Source organism: Natator depressus, chromosome 12 (assembly GCF_965152275.1).
Source record: "Natator depressus isolate rNatDep1 chromosome 12, rNatDep2.hap1, whole genome shotgun sequence".
Taxonomy (NCBI): domain Eukaryota; kingdom Metazoa; phylum Chordata; order Testudines; family Cheloniidae; genus Natator; species Natator depressus.
Window position 1 is genome coordinate 22,689,668 of NC_134245.1, and position 19,728 is coordinate 22,709,395.

At 38.7% G+C, this 19,728-nt stretch overlaps 1 long non-coding RNA gene across 1 annotated transcript in view; it reads right to left on the reverse strand.

Annotated features, from left to right (window-relative positions):
• Window positions 1-664: 664 nt before the first annotated feature.
• The window catches only part of LOC141996567 (uncharacterized), a 102,285-nt gene continuing 83,221 nt past the window's right edge, over window positions 665-19,728 (reverse strand). The window contains exons 3-4 of the long non-coding RNA XR_012641564.1: window positions 19,574-19,674; window positions 665-795 (exon numbers count right to left, since the gene is read on the reverse strand). This is a non-coding gene — a long non-coding RNA (uncharacterized LOC141996567). The remainder of the gene's footprint in view (window positions 796-19,573; window positions 19,675-19,728) is intronic.

The following is a 19,728-nucleotide window of genomic DNA, read 5'->3' on the forward strand; positions in this document are numbered from 1 at the left end:
GACACGTGAATCTTTAGCGCACCTGGAATGTAAATATCTTGCGACGCTGGCTACCACAGTGCCATGAGAACACTTTCTCACTTTCAGGTGACATTGTGAACAAGAAGCGGGCAGCATTATCTCCTGCAAATGTAAACAAATTTGTTTAAGCGATTGGCTGAACAAGAAATAGGACTGAGTGGACTTGTAGGCTCTAAAGTTTTACTTTTTTTTATTTTTGAATATTTTTATTGTTTTGTACATAATTCTACATTTGTACGTTCAACTTTCATGATAAAGAGATTGCATTACAGGACTTGGATTAGGTGATTTGAAAAGCACTATTTCTTTTGTATTTTACAGTGCAAATATCTGTAATAAAAAATAAAGTGAGCACTGTACCCTTTGCATTCTGTGTTATAATTGAAATATATTTTAAAATGTAGAAAACATCCAAAAATATTTAAATAAATGGTATTCTATTATTAACAGTGCAATTAATCGTGTGATAAATCACAATTATTTTTTATCATGTGATTAATGGCAATTTTTTTAATCGCTTGGCAGTCCTATTTAATAATGTTATAGCTTAGCAGCATTTTTAAGAATTGAAATGTGCTTAAAATCCACACTAAAGAAACATTAGGGTTCCTCCATGGATTTTACTCTTGATGATTCTCCCCCAGTTAAACAGATTATAAATCCAGCAGGGGTAAAATGCACTCTCCTCTCACCAGGGACAGTTATATGTCTTCATGCCCTCATGTTTGCCTGACTTCAGAGATGAGCCTTCTTATGTTTCTTCATGCTTTTAATCTGAAACAAATGATTGCAGGGAAAAAAGCATTATCACCTTGGCGAGGCATCAGGAGTATAAAAAAAAAAGAAGAAAGGGTCTGTGGGCAAATTCATCTTCCACTGCTACAATCAATCTCTCACCTAAAGAAATACACAATAACTAGGCAGGAAAGGGCCAAGATTTATGGCCTAGAAACATCTACACTGACCAGCATACACCTAGCCTTCTTGGCTCCCTCCTTGCCAGAATGGCTCTTTCTAACAGTTACAATGATATACTGTCTCTCCCTACTGTTTTACAAGTACATTAGCTTTATTTAATGAGATCTCTGAGTAATTTAACAGATGTATATAGGACATAAGACTAGGAAAACTCTTGCTACTTGAATACTTTTGCCAAGGTATTCCAGGGGTAGCTAATCTACAGTGCTGTGTTATATTTTTTTAAACAGAATTATTGGAATTTTGGGAAGGGTTTTAAAAATCATTTTAACAGAAATGTTATATTAGAATCAACTCGAATAGTTCCATATTCATATTCTTGTATTCAGCCCATAAAAATCAGGATACATGTAGTTACTTTAGATCTTCAAACCTACTTATATATTAAAAGGCCTGAGAGAAATTCAGAATCAGAGATGAATATATGTGTTAAATCTCCCTTCCTGTGCTCCCCCACATATTCAACACCGTGTCCCAAGGGGGAAAAAACAGATACTTTCATTTTAAAAAAGGAGAGAGCGAGAGAGAGAGATTCACCTTTAAAGTATAAGATGACTGGCTAAGTCTATAAGAAAACGAAGAACAGTGTTCAGGAACTTTATTTAATTCATTAACCATAATTAATAATTACTATAATACTGATAATAGTTCTGCTTACCATTATAGAAATTATTCTGTTTCTGGGCAGGAGGCAAGTGTTTAAAATGGTTGCTATTGTCTTCCAAGGCTGGTTTTAAATAATGCACTATTCCAGTGAGGTATAACAGGGAAATGATAGTCACATTAACTTTAAAAAACAACTTTAATTAATAATACTGAGGAGGTGGTAATGGGAAACTGCCTGTTTAAGATAACAAATAAAATGACTTTATTTTTATAAAAGGGACAGGATGGGGACAAACTTTTCAAGTATCAGACGTGTATTTTTAAAACAAAGCATCTAAAATATGTATACAGTATGTTGCTGTTTCCTTATATGCTATACTTTTACACATAATTAAAACTGGAGCATGGCCCTAGACGCAGGAAATGACTGCAACGAACTGCATTTAAAAAAAAAGATTCAACAACTCCAAATTCCACCCAATGGTGAAACCAGCACTAATTGCGTTTAGTGGCATTGTTCTGTAAATAATATATAGTCTCATTAAATGGAGAGTTTTTTTAGTTTTAAAATATATTTCTTCTTTAAGTTCTTCTGGGCTAAAGAAGGGGGAAAAGGATAAAAGTGCTATTTACTATTCTGGCAAAGCATTCAGTGTCTTTCTAGCTTGGAGGGTATTGTGTTAACCTTGAATTAGACCATAAACCACAGTTCTAGCACATGTAGACCCTGTTACCTACGAAAGTTCAGCACATTTACAACATGCAGGTGACAGCAGGTGTGTCTCATATTTAAAACACAATTACATGTATGTCTGATCAAAGTAAACATACTGAACAGTATTCCAAAGACTATATCATATTTTATACAAGGCTAACCCTTACTGAGACTGTAGGAAACCTGATGTAGTCGGTTTAAAATATGAAACTTTCATAAAGACCTGAAACACTCTGCCAAAACTATTATGAAACTATCACTAGTGCCCATCTAAACTTATAACTAGAAATCAAGCATGCACAAAACCACTGCTGACCAAAAAAGGGTGTGGGGGGAACGTGGAGAAAGCAGAAGACGACGCTGGAACAGAACAAATTCATTGCATGAAATTTCATTTCTTGAGAGCTATACATCAAGTTGTATTTGTTTAATGAGGTTGACACTAGAAAGATGTATAGAACATGTCAGACACCCAGTACCAGTGCGTTCTGGGAAAAAGATAACATCTGAGAATCTGACCACTCACTTCATCTTCTAGCCAGACTTCTCTATCTACTGGTTCTTCGGGGGATTATAAATGAGAGGGCAGAAGGAACAAGGAGCAAAATAATGAAAAACACACACAAAAAGAAAAATTATAACATTGTAGAGCAAAGTAAAGCCAGATTTACTGACCTCACAACTACATAATCAAGAGAAAGTTATCACTGTAGAAACTTTTACTAAGCATAATGATCTTAAATAACAAGGGAGTTCTATGAAATTTACAGCACTTTTAAGATATGCAAATTGAATGCAAGGTATAGACATAAGGGTAATTAATTGTAAATCTAAGAATAATGTTTCTTTGTCAGGGCTGTCTCCATGTTGTGGAATACATTTTAGTGTGCCTTAACTGTGAATATTTCTTAAGGGCTGGTCTAATTATAAGATATTCAGAATTTCAAAATAGTAGTTACTCTTATCCTTTAATGTAGCTGCTATAAAGTTTCATAACAGAATTTACTGATTACATGAAAATATTTTATTTTAATTTTCAAGGATAAAGCACTTGTTTAAAAGTCCATGCACTCAGATTTTGTCTTCAGAAGTAATAATATGACAGAAACAGTTTTTTCCCAAAGCATGCAGATTTTATTTTCTTTTTTGAAGAGGGGAGGAGGAAGGAAACTGGTAAGGGATCAAAATAACTAACTAGGCACGTCTAGTTCTGTTTCATTTTTTTAAAGTCATAATGTTAGTTTTATGTTTCTGTGGACATAATAGTACAAAACATAATTATATGTTTACATTATTTACTTCACTTTCCATATATTATTTTGTAAGCCATTCACGTTACAATAATTAAGGTGAACATTTCCATTATAATGGAACTATAAAAATTCACTCACTCGTTTTAAACCTTGGCATACAAGCTCCCATTTTGAAAGGAAATTTATACAAACTTTTACACAAACACAAAAAAGTCAGTGTAGGTCAAGTCCATGTTACACACTGGCCTACCAAGGCCTGCATGCTTGCTCCCAGAAGAATCACTATCAAGTGAGGGTGTTTCGGTTTTATTCATTCTAACAAATTAAAATTAAAACCTCTTGTTGGGGCAGTGCAGTAACCAGATTGTAGTAACAGCTCTCACAAAAACCTCTGTATTTGTTTGTATGGAAAAACACTGTATTGAAACTCTGTATTTGGAGAACTGGTCCATAGACCTCTAGAGGAGTTAAAGGTGTAGTGTAAGAGATGAAGGACTTTCCAGCGGTTAGGGCAGGGCACTAAGATCTGAATCATTGGTGACCTTCGGTCAGTCACTTAACCTCTCTGTGCCTCAGTTTATGGATCATTAAAATGGGTAACGTCACACTCACCCACCCTATAGGGGTCTTGTTAATGTAATTAATTCATACTGTAAAGTGTTATGAAAATGTGATCTCTGGGCCCACATTGTTACACATATGCACTTGACATCTTCTTGTGAATTAAAAAATCCATCTAATGAAGCACGTGAATTACAGCAATATGACATTTATAAAGAAAATATTTTTTATTTCATGAAGGCTAGATGCTCTGTCAGTTTAGTATGTAACTGTTGTGAGTCTTCTACATATGCAGATAAACCTGTGATGGTCTAAAGAGAGGGTATTCTCTCCAGTTTATAATCAGGAAGATAAGCAACATACTGCACAGTCTTACCTATCTTAAGGAAGTGACACAAGATACAATGGGATAACAAGCCAGTAGTGGGAAGTCGGACTGGGAGGATTTCCAACTTATAGTGGAAAATTATATGAAATACTGTAGTCTCTGGTTTTTTAATGGAAAAGGGGTTCTGGTGGAGAGACAAGTCTCAATCTCTTATTCAGTACCAGATTAGCAATTCAGTAGCTATTACTGTATTCAAATTTTTTATCCGAACGAGTGCCCATGATTTAGATTAAACAGAGATTTTTAGAAGCTTTGGAGGCAGTGGGGATATCTTTGAATGTGAGGCTAGGAGACAGGTAGAATTAAGAATGGTTTGGGCAATTTTAATTTTCTTACTTTCAAGTCTAATATTTTTTTTAAATAATTAAAATATTCCATTAACTTTTTTCAAATAAAATGTATTCTCAACCTTAGCTCCCTCATCCAAAGCTAATAATTTGGCGTTTGGCATCCTTTAAACAGAGGTTTCTGAAAACTTGAAACGTCTGCCAGATACACTTCAAGATTTTATAACCCCTACAAGAACAACATTTGCTAGTACAAAAGGGTATCTCAAAAATAGCACTCACTGAGGTTATAAATTCTCCTGCCAATGCCACCAGAGGTTAATAGCTTCCTTAAAGGGTCTTTCCAAGATCGCTTACACAGGAATGAAATGTCCAAAACTTTTGTAAGGAAACAAAACCACAGCACTTATTAATGGTGCAGTGAAACTGGGCTGAGTTTCAGGCTTCAATCTTCCCTTCCTCTAGGACAACTCTCCCTGAAAGGCTTAAGCTCAACTTCACCTGTAGGTGTTTTCAGTGAGGCCCAAAGGCCTTCTGTGCATCTTATCCTCTAACTTTTTGAAGGGGCAGAAAACTTGGTCTTTAAAGACATCTGGGGTAGCAAACTTCATGAGACAATGACTGGAGTTGAGGAAAAAGTGAGGTTATAACTCAGAACAGAAGACAAAGGGTTCATAATGGGGAAGCATGAGGAGGACAGCATAGTTCTGGCTGTGGTAGGGGTGTTCCGGTATGAGGACCACATTTTTGCTTTTATGTGAAGGAGCTTTGGGAGCTACTAGAACCAGAGGGGAACAGAGATCCTATTCCAAAAGTTAAAAAAGAAGAAGCTCCTCTCTCATCCATTGTATCTAGTGTTAGTATGTTTGACAAAGTTTACAAGCACCATCAAAACATTTTCTGGAGATTGTGACTTGCATGAGGTTTCAAGTGGAGTTTACAATTTCCGCCAGTCACTCCGGAAATACTGTAAACTGTGTCTGGGACTTCAGGCAAGTTCCAACAGTTAAATATAGTAAAGTATGAACCACATTAATTTCTCACAAATCTGTAATGTCCCTTACCTATTTTTCTCATGGCTCAATGTACATTTCCAATTACTTATAATTTCTGCAAGACCTCTCACCAAAATGATAATATCCATGGAGAATAAAATAAATAGGTATGAAAATACAAAACCGCATGAGGCAAAGTTAGACTTTTACAATGGCTTTGATTGAGGACAAAGGTCTAAAGCTAGTCTGCAGTTTTCAGAAGTAGTCTTTTTGAAGTCATAAGTTGGCAAAAAGAAAAACTCTGATTGTTCTTAGTCTCATAACTCAAAAATGGCTCATCTAATTCCAGTACAGCCAAGTTTAACAACCGTTACTAAACAGAGCTATAACAAAGTTTGGGACAGCCTGTGAGCATGGAGCCAAACTGTGATATTATCATGTTGATTGAAGGACTTTACAGCAGTACTCTATGACTAGACTTCCTCCTCACGTGGAAGAACACAGGGAATGGATAATAACTGCAAGTTATAAGTGTTTTCCTTGGGTTGTTCTATGGTGAGGAGGTTTGCAAAGATTGGGCAGCACTTCCTACTCTAGAGGCCATGGATGCTGGGGTGATCTCATTAAAGGGGGTTTCCCAAGATGTGGTGGCACCAAGAGAACAGATATTGCAGCCCTGGGAAGCTCTAGCCACAGATCTCTACGTGACTATAATTAGTAGCAGTGCCTTGAGGATGAGGTTGGCCACTAAGGAAGCTCTGCAAACATTATGGGGGAAGTGCAGGTATCACAACAAGAACAATAAGGGGTAGTTCAAAGGCAAAAAAGGGCTAGATTCTGCCTCCCCTTACTCACTGCACACATAGTTTCACTGATTTCTTTGGGACTACTTGCAGAATAGGAGCATATTCTGTGTCTGTGGTGGGCAGTGCCCTAGGTACATATCTGGCCCTGGATTATTACTGTTAAATTAAGCAGACTCAAGCCTAATTACAGTAGGATTGACAGTTTCACAACATAAATGTTGCGAAGGTTGAATCTTTCACCTTGTCCCACAACACAGTGGAAATGTTCATTTCATCTCTCTCACTTGGTATGTGAAATTATTCTCACAGCTTGAGTTAGTATCTGGCCTAGGTTTGAATATCTTAGCTTTGTCACTTGATGTCACTCTCTTAATATCTTCTAAAAGTAGAGTTTTTCTTGTGGCTATATTATGCAAGGGAATAAAGTCAGTGCAAAGATACCTAAAATATTAGGATAGGGAGATGAATCTTAGTCCAAACTACCCTTATTTCAGCCTCTCTAATTAGCAGCATAAAAAGTCACTCCTAAACCAACTAAAAGGGTTGTATAAAATCAGGCAAAAAAAAAATTTACACTGAGAGTTTGCATCCCTGTAGCTGGCTTGCTCTCTAGTTGCTCGAAACCAAGGTTGCTGCAGCTGTGCTCCCCAATGGCTAAGATGTTAGATATAGCATAGCAAATGGGATCTCTTTGGAAACTAGAGCAGTGCAAGCCCCAAGATGCCTCACTGAGATATTCCAAAAAAAATAGGAACTGATTCACCCATCTCTTTAGGAAAATAGTCTATGCCCATTTGGATATATCATGTGGATTTCATACAAAAAATATATTTTGTTGTGTTCTGAAGTCAAGTGGAAAGTTTGCATTGTATGATTTCAATTGTGATCCAACACAAGTTTGATAACTGAGTATGTAGGATTTTTTTAAGTACATTTTTCAAGTTAAATCTGAGACACTAAGCATAGACAAAACTGCTTTCACTCAGAATGCAAAAAACAAGAGGAAGAACTGAAGAAATGGGGTAGGGGAGAGCTCCTTTTTGTAAACTGTCTTGGCACGTCATTGCTTTACACTGGAATGTGAAGCTAAACCCAGAAAAAAGTGCTGGGTTAAATCAAAACTGAAAACATTCCAAGTTAAACTCTGTGCGGCCTTGTACCCTGGGCAGCTAGCCTGAAATCAGTGTGGTTGCACAGAATGTAAGTCAGGGCACAAATAGGCTCTTCAGCTCTCAGCTTTCCCCAAGCTTTCCCAACAGCTTGCTGAGCATAATTTGGACTTGGTTATTTAAAGCTACATGGAATAATACAGTATGAAGCCTGGTGTGAACAATAACTCTTATACAATTTAGCACTTAGAGAAGCGCTACTAATCTTTTTTAGGAAACAAGGTATTCAAAATTATTTAATGCTTCTATTTATGCATCAAAAAACATTCTAAGCACAAACCAGTCCTCTTCTCCCCTCCTCTACACACACAGGCATTTGTGTCTTTAGCTACAATACATCATATTTTTAGACTGCTTTAGAATGATCACGTTATACAGTTGGCATTTATGGAATTCTGTTTATTAATGCCACTTTTATAACACAGATAAGTTGTATTTACTGTACTAATAGTTATCACAAATAATTAGTTATTGCTACACATGTTATACCCAAGTGATGATTCAATACTGTAAATTTAATGTACAGTATTGTAATAAAAACAGTAAAAATGGCAATAATGATAAAAGTAAGTTTGCTTTGCCTACCAGAGTCAGCCTAGCAGACTTCTTGTACCATGCTGTCAGTTAAAAAAAAAATCACTGATATTTTATGAATAATAGACTTTTTGGGTTTTTAATCTATAATTGTGCTCTGATTTAAAGAAATAAAACATAGTTAAAAAGAAATATATAATCAAATTAAAATAATACATTTGCTTAGCAAAGCACTGTCATATCAATCCATCAATTATCAACATTTAAAAATCTGTCACAGTATATTGGTATCACTGTATTCCTTTGAAGTGTGATTTTACTTCAAAAAATGACTAAAAATGGTATTCTGGGCTTCCATGTTTACCATCTCTCAATGATTTCCATATCAAATATGACTCAGTAGAAATAAGAAGATTTTCTTTATGTGCCAGTCCTGAAAGTAGCTTAGGATTTCAGAGTCAGATGCTGAGTTTTTTCCTACACCATTAATAGTAATAAAAGGTGCTTTAGCAAGTCAAATCAGACCCTCTTTTACACCAGTGCAATTCCATTGTCCTCAGTGAGACCTGTGCAACACAATTGCCTGCAATGAATTGTCCCAGATTAGAAGCTAACAAACCATTCTTTTCATGATTGATTTTGTTCACATTTATAAAAAACATCTATAGCTGCCCTTCCTATTCTGAGTGTCTATCCCATGAATAAAAGACACACAATGTGATATATGTAAAAGACTGTGCACACACCAAACCCTTCCTTCTCAAACCAAATGATTAAGAGTTTTCAGAAAGAAGTTCTGCAGACTTACATGCAAGTGCAAGCCCTGCATGCCGCTGAGGATCTCAGTATGATATTTACCAGGCTGGTGAACACTCCATTTGAACCACTGTTGGGGTATTTTCAATAACATTTGTCTATTAAGATTACATTTGTTCTGGCAACAGCATGCAGAGTCAGTGAGCTAAAGGTGCTTATGGAAGATCTCCCATTCACCATATTCCATAAGGATAAAGTGGTCCTGCACCCAGAATTTCTTTCTATCGTGGCTTTGAACTACACCGACATTTTTCAGACAAATAGCTTATTTGCTGAAAAATGCAGTTTTGAGTCTATTTCTAAATTTGCCAAACAGTTTCAGCCAAAAACATTTCTTCAGCCTAGATTCACAAGGGGACTTAGGCACAAAGCCACTGGGGGGTGGTAATGCCTCCTTTTACTCAATAACCCTGTAGCTAGAGCACTCACCTGGCATGTGGGAGTCCCATGTTCAAGTCCCCACTCTGCCTGATTCAGAACAGGGACTTGAGCATGGGTGTCCCACATTGCAAATGAACTAGACTAGGGTATTCTGGAGTGGGTTTTGTTTATTCTTTCCTGTTGAAGCTGTGCCACTTTGTATAAACATTGAAATATTCACTGGGGCACAGCGAGAGAGAGAGAATGACTAATTGCCTGGTGGTTGGGGGAATCACCTGGGACAGGGACACCTGGGTTCCAGTCCCTGCTCCAATACATATATAAATGAATATTTAAACCAAAACATCTGCCCCCCTTAAAGCACCATAGTCCACCCCAGGCAAGCTAGTTTATATATGGTAGACCCAAAGTGGGCACTTAGGTATTGTTTACATAAATCTAAGGAGATTAGAAAATTCCTCAGTTATTTTTGCATATAATGAGAGGGTAGAGGACTTAGTATTCATATTACCAGGAATATCCAAATGTATACAACTTTATTCAAACTTGTTATGGATTAGCTGTGGTATCTGTGCCATCAGTATTAAAAGCACTCTCAACTAGATCTAAGAGAGCCCTGTGGCTTGCTTAAGAAATATTCCATTAGATGAAATATAAAAAACCTCTGTTTATAGCTTTACACACTGCTGCTTCCTTCACCCTTCACTTTAAAAAAAAAAAAAAGAATATACCACACAGAATTTTATTCAAGCAACAGACCGAGTTTGGAGAAAAGTTACAACTAGTCACACATCACAAACAGGGATAGAAGGAAAACAGAAGTGATGCAAGAAATACCAAAAATGACTCTTTCACAGTCCCTACTTAGATCATTTCAAGTTGCAACACGAAAATGTGCCAGGGAAAGAAGATGTTCAGAACTCATGGGAAGATTGCCCAAAGGAAGCCCATAAAGCACAAGTGATGCTACAAAATTGTGCTAGAGATTAGACCACCCCCCAACCAACCATAACAAACAAAATATAACAACTTTCACAGGATGCTACAGGGTCCTGAGTTTCACCTGGCCTTTGAAAGGAGATAAAGGAATTCAAGTACAGACCAATATATCAGCCTGAAAGTATTTAATCTGGAAAAAGTGAGGTGGCAAATGAATGATCTGGGAAAAGGGGTACAAAGTGAGGTGGCAAAATTTGCAGATGATACAAAACTACTCAAGATAGTATGTCAAAAGCAGGCTGCGAAGAGCTACAAAGGGACCACAAAAAACTGGGTGACTGGGCAACAAAATGGCAGATGAAATTTAATGTTGATTAATGCATAATAATGCACATGGGAAAACATAATCCCAATTATACATATAAAAGAATGGGGTCTAAATTAGCTGTTACCATTTAAGAAAGAGATCTTGGAATCATTGTGGATAGTTCTCTGAGAACATCCACTCAATGTGCAGTGGCAATCAAAAAAGCAAAAAGAATGTTGGAATCATTAGGAAAGGGGCAGATAATAAGACGGAAAGTATCGTATTGCCTCTATATAAATCCATGTTAGCTCCACATCTTGAATACTGTGTGCAGATTCATAGATACTAAGGTCAGAAGGGACCATTATGATCATCTAGTCCTACCTCCTGCAAAACGCAGGCCACAGAATCTCACTCACCCACTCCTGCGAAAAACCTCTCACCTATGTCTGAGCTATTGAAGTCCTCAAATTGTGGTTTAAAGACTTCAAGCTATGGTCGTCCCATCTCAAAAAAGATAAATGGGAATTGGAAAAGGTACAGAAAAGGGCAACAAAAATTATTAGTGAAAAGCTTCCATATGAAGAGAGATTAATAAGACTGGGACTTTTCAGTTTAGAAAAGAGACATGATAGAGGTCTATAAAATCATGACTGGTGTGGAGAAAGTAAATAAGGAAGTGTTGTTTACTGCTTCCCATAACACAAGAACTCGGGGTCACCAAATGAAATTAATAGAGTGCAGGTTTAAAAGAAACAAAAGGAAGTATTTCTTCAGAGAACGCACAGTCAACCTGTGGAACTCCTGGCCAGAAGATGTTGTGAAGGTCAAGACTCTAAACAGGATTCAAAAAAGAACTAGATAAATTTCTGGAGGATAGGTCCATCAATGGTTATTAGCCAGGATGGGCCGGGATGTTGTCCCGAGCCTCTGTTTTGCCAGAAGCTGGGAACGGGAGACAGGATGGATCAGCTGATGATTACCTGTTCTGTTAATTCCCTCTGAAGCACATGGAATTGGCCACTGTCGGAAGACAGGATACAGTGCTAGATGGACCTTTGGTCAGACCTAGTATGGTCTTACTTATGAGTTGCTGCTTGGTTAATGAAATGAGCTGGTTAAATTGTGCTTTTGTAATATAAAATAATTGACCAAGCACTTACAGCCTGTGCATGAATACTTTGTATCGTTCTAAATCAAAAGAAAATAAACAAACAGGGAGGGACAGGATTCTGAAAACACTGTATTGGGTTCAAAAGACAGGCTAATTACTATCTATTTAATGAGCTATAATGGATCAAGAAGAGTTTAGGTATAAAATGCAAATCTGCAGTTTGAAAAGGCCCTGCTGTGTGTACTGCTCAGATCTGATACGTACTGCGATAAACTTTAGCAGTGGCTGTCAAACAGGTTAAAATTTATAAAACACCTTGAAATCACAAAGCTTCAACTTGGAGATTTTAATGGAAAAGCAAATAGCAAAACTTCCTACTCAGTTTCAGTGTGAATCAGAAGGTATTCAGTTTTTGTACCTTTGGGTAAGAATGACAAAAGTGGATATAAGGACTCCAAACTCAGATTACAGGGGTCACTTCAGACTACTAAGCAACAAGACAGTCATTCATGCCAAAAGTCCAATGATTGACTGATCTAAGAGCATTCCAGGAGGTCACAGTCTCTCACTATCTGTGCTGAAATGGCAATGAGACTATAGCAGGATGACTAAGAAAAGAGGAAAGGAGTACTTGTGGCACCTTAGAGACTAACCAATTTATTTGAGCATAAGCTTTCGTGAGCTACAGCTCACTTCATCGGATGCATTCAGTGGAAAAAAGAGGGCAGATTAATAGCAGCCTCTTCAGTGACATCAGGTACATAAATGATGTTTTCATTTGTGTGTGCAGAAAGTGGTTAGCAGGATCCTATATAATAAGTAATTCCAATATAATAAGTGTCCTTTGTTTGACCATCCAAGGTCAGGACAACAGGGAAGCATAACATCAAGTAACACATTTTGAGGGGATGGCTCTGGAGCAGCTGGTTAGCTTCCATGATGAATGAGAATTACAGCAGTTTTCAAGAGACCAACAGAAGGCTAGCAGGGTCCTAATCAGCTATAACATCAGTAGTAAAGATCTAGGAGACCAGAGCATTTCCAAAACTACAAACTTCTCTGGGCTTTAGTTTTAATAATTATAGCTGTGACAGCTGTACAGTATGGGTACATGACTGGAATTGGTTGGAGTTTTTGACATATGGTGCTATTGGAAGGAATCCTGTCTGGCATGAAAAGAACATAAAATTAACCCCCAACAACTGGGGCTGCAGTGCATGTCATCATGTCTCAAATTAAAGCAGCAAAGTTAACACTTTGATAGATTAACATTCAGCAAATGACAAAATATCATTTGAATAATGTTACTGCCACACCTCAGCGAAAAGCTCTGCAGAGTCAGAGGGGAAATTTAGGTTAACTGAAGAAAGCATGCCTGGTGTGTTTGGGTCCTCTTTTCCATGTGAACATGTTCTAATTAAAGCATGTTACCTTTCTAGCTGCTCAGGTAGAAACAGTTATCCTCCTGCAGTATTCATTTGGTGATGACTCCATGAGAAATGGTAGCAGCCTAAGGGTTCAATGTAACTCCCAGGTGTCCTGAACTATTCACTGAAGTAGGTGCTACTATCTGGGAGTTGCAGACTGAAAGTCCATTCTCTGTCCCGTATGTTTAGTTTTAATTAAAAGAGAGTCTGGCCCAAGACACTGGGCCAAATTCACCACGGACCATGGTGGATACAATGCTGTCAAATGCACTAGAGCAGTGCCCCTTTACCTCAGTGGGGGTTTGTCCCATTGCTCTGTGATGAAACATACATGAAAAAATTAGAACAAGTTGGTTTAATTTAACTAAATGACTAAGCATTTCTGAACAACCCCTTTGCACAAGGATTGTTCTTGCTGAGGAGGGTGATTGAACCACAGGGCCAGGATAGGAACTATATGTTTTGTCTCACTTTTCCCAAACACTGAATTGTGCTATGCAGAAATAAAATTCTCATCATTTTCATTTTTTTTTATTGCTAAATTTGCCATTATAGGCAGTTCTCACATATGAAATTCTGGGACACATACTAATCTATTCACTTGCCTTGTAAATGGCAGGCCACATTTGCAAACTAAACTACTGAATGTGGTCTTTAACAGCGTGATGTGTTTCTTTTTCTCCCTAGTACAAAAAAAAATGTGAATTATGGGAAGATATCAAGGATTTGTTTTGTTTTGGAGTTTTTGTTTTTTAATTATACATGCAAACCTGTGCTGAAAGCTGTGGTTGAAACTGGCAACAATTTAGAATTAAACCTGAAATGCAATGTTTGCTGTGCTTAGGTAGACAAAGGTCTGCAAAACATGAGTGACTTTAGATAACGTACCCTACTGACAGCCGCAATTCACATTTGCTTTCCAGCCAACATGATATTTACACATCAAGTGGCAATGACTCACAGTAAGTAGATACCATTGATACAAACGGTAAAGAGAAGCAATAATATCTTTAACGTCACCAGGACATGACTGTGCGTACTGACTGAAGTCTTCTTTTCAGCTAAGATTCACCTATGTAAGGTTCATATTAATCTCCTATATTTCTTTACTCTTAACTATTGTAGGGCTTCCTCCTCCAGCATTCACTGGTATTTCGGAACACTCCTCTTTCAATTTCTGTTTATGCCTCAGGAAAGTGTTCTGGAATGTTCTTTATGTTTGAAAGGGAGAGGGGGGGAAAATCCCTTTAATATGGTAACGTGACAGCCATCTCACAAAAGGCAGTCTATGGGTTGGGGGGAATGGGCCCCGATACTACAAAACTAATACAGAGTCAGCTAGAAGAACACAAGATATATCAGTATAGTCTCTATATATTTGCATGAACAAAAATGAAGTTGGTTTCCAGTACATTTTGAACTCTGTGTTAACAGGGGTGCTCAAATGTGTTTAAAAATACCATATGGGATTTAGTGCTTTTGATTAGAAATCCACAATGTGGAGCAACTGCCTTTTCCAGAAGAAAGGCATTTCTAATAGGAAAAGGCTGCTATTATTTATATGAGCTGAGATCATCCTATTTTACTGATTCATTTAGACTAATGCCAGCTACATCAGAAAAATAAGCATATCTTTACAAAGAAATTATTAAGTTACTGGAGACTTTGATCTAACATCACCCAGGTTTTCATGTACAAAGTCCACAGCAGAAACTTTAGTCCCTGGAAATGTACACTGTGTAGCATATTTGCTAATGGAGGAAGCAAGAGATTGGCCTATTTGATCAAAATATTTGGAATCAGGAGTTCAATTAAGGTTTGACAGTGGTAACTTGTGTGTGTGCCACTTTAAGTGATAATGTAATCAACTATCTAATTTTCCAGTGCAAAATGAATCAGAGCAATGAGATGAGTATACACTGTCCCCAGGATCCCTTCCCACCTTGGTTAAAATGTATTCACTAAATGGCCAGATTTTAAAAGATGTGCGCAAAATTGCATGCCCAGTTTCCACATACAGTCATGATTTCTGTCTATTTGCACATACAAATACTTGATTTTCAAGTACAGTCACAGTAATTATCTTGCAGATCTGACATACAAGATACACAGTTGGAAAATCTCCCTTTAAGCCTATAAAAATAGCAAAGTAGAATGGATACTCCAAGGGCAACTGTCCTCAAATCACTGCATGTGATGATTAGACATGAAATATAAAATAATTCCTAAAAAGGAAAATGAAGTTACTTCCTCCACTGGATAAATAAGGTGGATTAAATAAGGCAATCATCTCCATCCAGTTCTGTAGCTGGCCAGTCAAAATGGGGTTAAACAGGGCAGTGGCCTAAAGTTACTATGAGGCAAGATTAAGTCACCAACAACATCAGGTCTGTAATAATGGTCAAGACATCACAGGCCACATTCTCAAAGGGAAGCTGTCCTTAAAATAGAATATGCTACAATATAATGTGATGAAGAAATGTGAAATATAAAGTGTCAAATGGACAAAAATGCAATCAGTTCACTGACTCTAAACTGAAGAATTAAAGAAGGCAATAGCCTTGAGGAATGTAGGCACTTCTGATCTTTCTCACAGCATGGGCTGCCTGTATTCCCCTTGTAAAACTGTAAATAATCAGAATCAATGGGAGCCTCAAGAAGTCTCACGAACTTGAAAAAAAAAATCATTTCCCAGGTACACAGACCAAAAAACTGCAACATTCCCAGGTTGTATAATTATTATTGTGATTATTAGAAAATGGGAAAAGCACAGACCCTGGGCCAAATTCTGTCTTGCACTGATGTCAGAGAGGTTTGAAGGGTGTGCTGGGGACATTATTTGGCCCACAATATTTTACTGATTAAGAGAGAACATCTCAACTATAGCTTTTCCCCTCAGAGAAAACCCTCCAACAATCCCCTCAAGCACAGGGATTATGTAAAGCCATTCAGGGAATCGGAACGAATACCATGATAGCAATCCCAGCCAAGTCAACTTAAGACTCAAAACTGTATCATGAAACCCTGCCACAAAATTCCCTTCATCAAGATGGTGGATAAGTTCTGGTCAACAAAGCAGTGTGGCATGAGTATTTCCTGTTCTCTCTGCTACAGTATGAAGGGGAAAGCCACTTTCAGATTTTCTCTGCCCTGCCCAAATTCACCACCAGAAAGAGCACAGGTGGGAAGGGGGCTGGTACAGTGACAACAGCTGGACCTCCAAGATGCTGCTGAAGGCATCCTGGAAAGTCATGGATGAGAGGAGTTGGGTGCCTGATATTGGAGGAGCCATGTGAAAGGAAAGGAGTCCAGGAGAGCTGGCTGTACTTTAAAGAATCCTTATTGAGGTTGCAGGAACAAACCATCCCGATGTGTAGAAAGAATAGTAAATATGGCAGGCAACCAGCTTAGCTTAACAGTGAAATCCTTGCTGATCTTAAACACAAAAAAGAAGCTGACAAGAAGTGGAAGATTGGACAAATGACCAGGGAGGAGTATAAAAATATTGCTCAGGTGTGCAGGAGTGAAATCAGGAAGACCAAATCACACTTGGGGTTGCAGCTAGCAAGAGATGTTAAGAGTAACAAGAAGGGTTTCTTCAGGTATGTTAGCAACAAGAAGAAAGTCAAGGAAAGTGTGGGCCCCTTACTGAATGAGGGAGGAATCCTAGTGAGAGAGGATGTGGAAAAAGCTAATGTACTCAATACTTTTTTTGCCTCTGTCTTCAAGAACAAGGTCAACTCCCAGACTACTGCACTGGGCAGCACAGTGTGGGGAGGAGGTGGCCAGCCCTCTGTGAAGAAAGAAGTGGTTCAGGACTATTTAGAAAAGCTGGACGAGCACAAGTCCATGGGACTGCATGTGCTGCATCCGAGGGTGCAAAGGAGTTGGCGGATGTGATTGCAGAGCCATTGGCCATTATCTTTGAAAACTCATGGCGCTTGGGGGAGGTCCCGGATGACTGGAAAAAGGCTAATGTAGTGCCCATCTTTAAAAAAGGGAAGATGGAGGATCCAGGGAACTATAGGCCAGTCAGCCTTACCTCAGTCCCTGGAAAAACCATGGAGCGGTTCCTCAAGGAATCAATTCTGAAGCACTTAAAGGAGAGGAACAGTCAGCATGGATTTACCAAGGGCAAGTCATGCCTGACTAACCTAATTGCCTTCTATGATGAAATAACTGGCTCTGGGGATGAGGGGAAAGCAGTGAATGCGTTATCCCTTGACTTTAGCAAAGCTTTTGATACAGTCTCCCACAGTATTCTTACCAGCAAATTAAAGAAGTATGGGCTAGATGAATGGTGGTTAGAAAGCTGGCTAGATTGTTGGGCTCAGCAGGTAGTGATCAATGGCTCCATGTCTAGTTGGCAGCCAGTATCAAGTGGAGTGCCCCAAGGGTTGGTCCTGGGGCCAGTTTTGTGCAATATCTTCATTAATGATCTGGAGGATGGCGTGGACTGCACCCTCAGCAAGTTTGCAGATGACACTAAGCTGGGAGGAGTGGTAGATATGGTGGAGGGTAGGGATAGGATACAGAGGGACCTAGACAAATTAGAGGATTGGGCCAAAAGAAATCTGATGAGGTTCAACAAGGACAAGTGCGGAGTCCTGCACTTAGGATGGAAGAATCTCATGCACCGCTACAGACTAGGGACTGAATGGCTAGGCAGCAGTTCTGCAGAAAAGACCTAGGGGTTACAGTGGACGAGAAGCTGGATATGAGTCAACAACGTGCCCTTGTTGCCAAGAAGCCTAACAACATTTTGGGCTGGATAAGTAAGGGCACTGCCAGCAGATCAAGGGACGTGATCATTCCCCTCTATTCAACATTGGTGAGGCCTCATCTGGAGTACTGTGTCCAGTTTTGGGCCCCACACTACAAGAAGGATGTGGAAAAATTGGAAAGAGTTCAGTGGAGGGCAACAAAAATGATTAGGGGGCTGGAGCACATGACTTATGAGGAAAGGCTGAGGGAACTGGGGTTGTTTAGTCTGCAGAGGAGAAGAATGAGGGGGGATTTGATAGATGCTTTCAACTACCTGAAAGGGGGTTCCAAAAAGGATGGATCTAGACTGTTCTCAGTGGTACCAGGTGACAGAACAAGAAGTAATGGTCTCAAGTTGCAGTGGGGGAGGTTTAGGTTGGATGTTAGGAAAAACTTTTTCACTAGGAGGGTGGTGAAGCACTGGAATGGGTTACCTAAAGAGGTGGTAGAATCTCCTTCCTTAGAGGTTTTCAAGGTCAGGCTTGACAAAGCCCTGGCTAGGATGATTTAGTTGGGGACTGGTCCTGCTTTGAGAAGGGGGTTGAACTAGATGACCTCCTGAGGTCCCTTCCAACCCTGATATTCTATGATTCTATGTGAAGGTCATGGCTCACCATTCCTAAGACACTAAAGTTAAGGGAATCTATGGGTGGAAAAAGGAGTGCTAAGGTTCAAAGAAAGTGTTTCTGGAAGGGGTGTATGTGATTTGCTACTCAGATCTCTGAATATGACCTGATTATCAGTCCCCCCGTACACTGCCCAACTAACTAACTAACATTTCTGCATGTCTTATGTGGTGGACTGGCTTGAAGCACTATATATTGCCACTAAATTCAAGACTACCTTTGGGATTTCCATTCCTTAAGTCAGCAGAAGCTTAGAGTATCGCAGAGATGATACAACTGGCAGTCTCTTGGGGGAAAGGCTTTGCTCATGTTGCTCTCGAAGTGAGTGATGGAGCTGCATTAGAAACATTCTCATTGATAGAGGCTGACAGTTTCCTTTATTGTCTAGGGTTAGAACTCCATCAGATACCATACACGGAACTGTAAAAATATCATGGCTTGTTTCTGAACAGTGAGCCAGTTCTTATGCTTTACACTGAGGATAAGAGTAATGGAATAAAGAGGGAAAATGGCAAATAGGATGGATGAAATATTACCTCCCTTCAGTACTGCTGTTTGAATGCCCTAATGCTAGCTGACCTTTCATATTCCGGCCTGACTGGAAGGAGGAGAGGACACATGACTGGACACGTGCTTTATAAACAGAATGCCCACTTAATAATGATCTTACATTTACGGCAAATAACATTTTCAAAGTGAAGAGTCCTAAAACACTTTACAACTACAAATCTTCTACTAGGATCACACCACCAACCAGTGAAATATAGCTACCTCTGCATGTTTGACAACATAGAGCAAAATCACATGGCTCTTTAGAACAAGAGGTGAAGCAAACCTTCACCAGCCAGAACTGCAGGAGGAATTTAGGCATGCAGAATGTAATTACCTTAACTCTTACAAAGTGTGCCATGAAATATGTAATGACCACATTTGTTCAGGACCTCTGTTTTACACCTCATCTGAAAGAGGATGTCACCAGCAGCATACCTAACAAGGAGACATAGAACCAGATCATTCAGTAATGATCAGAGGGAAGAACGC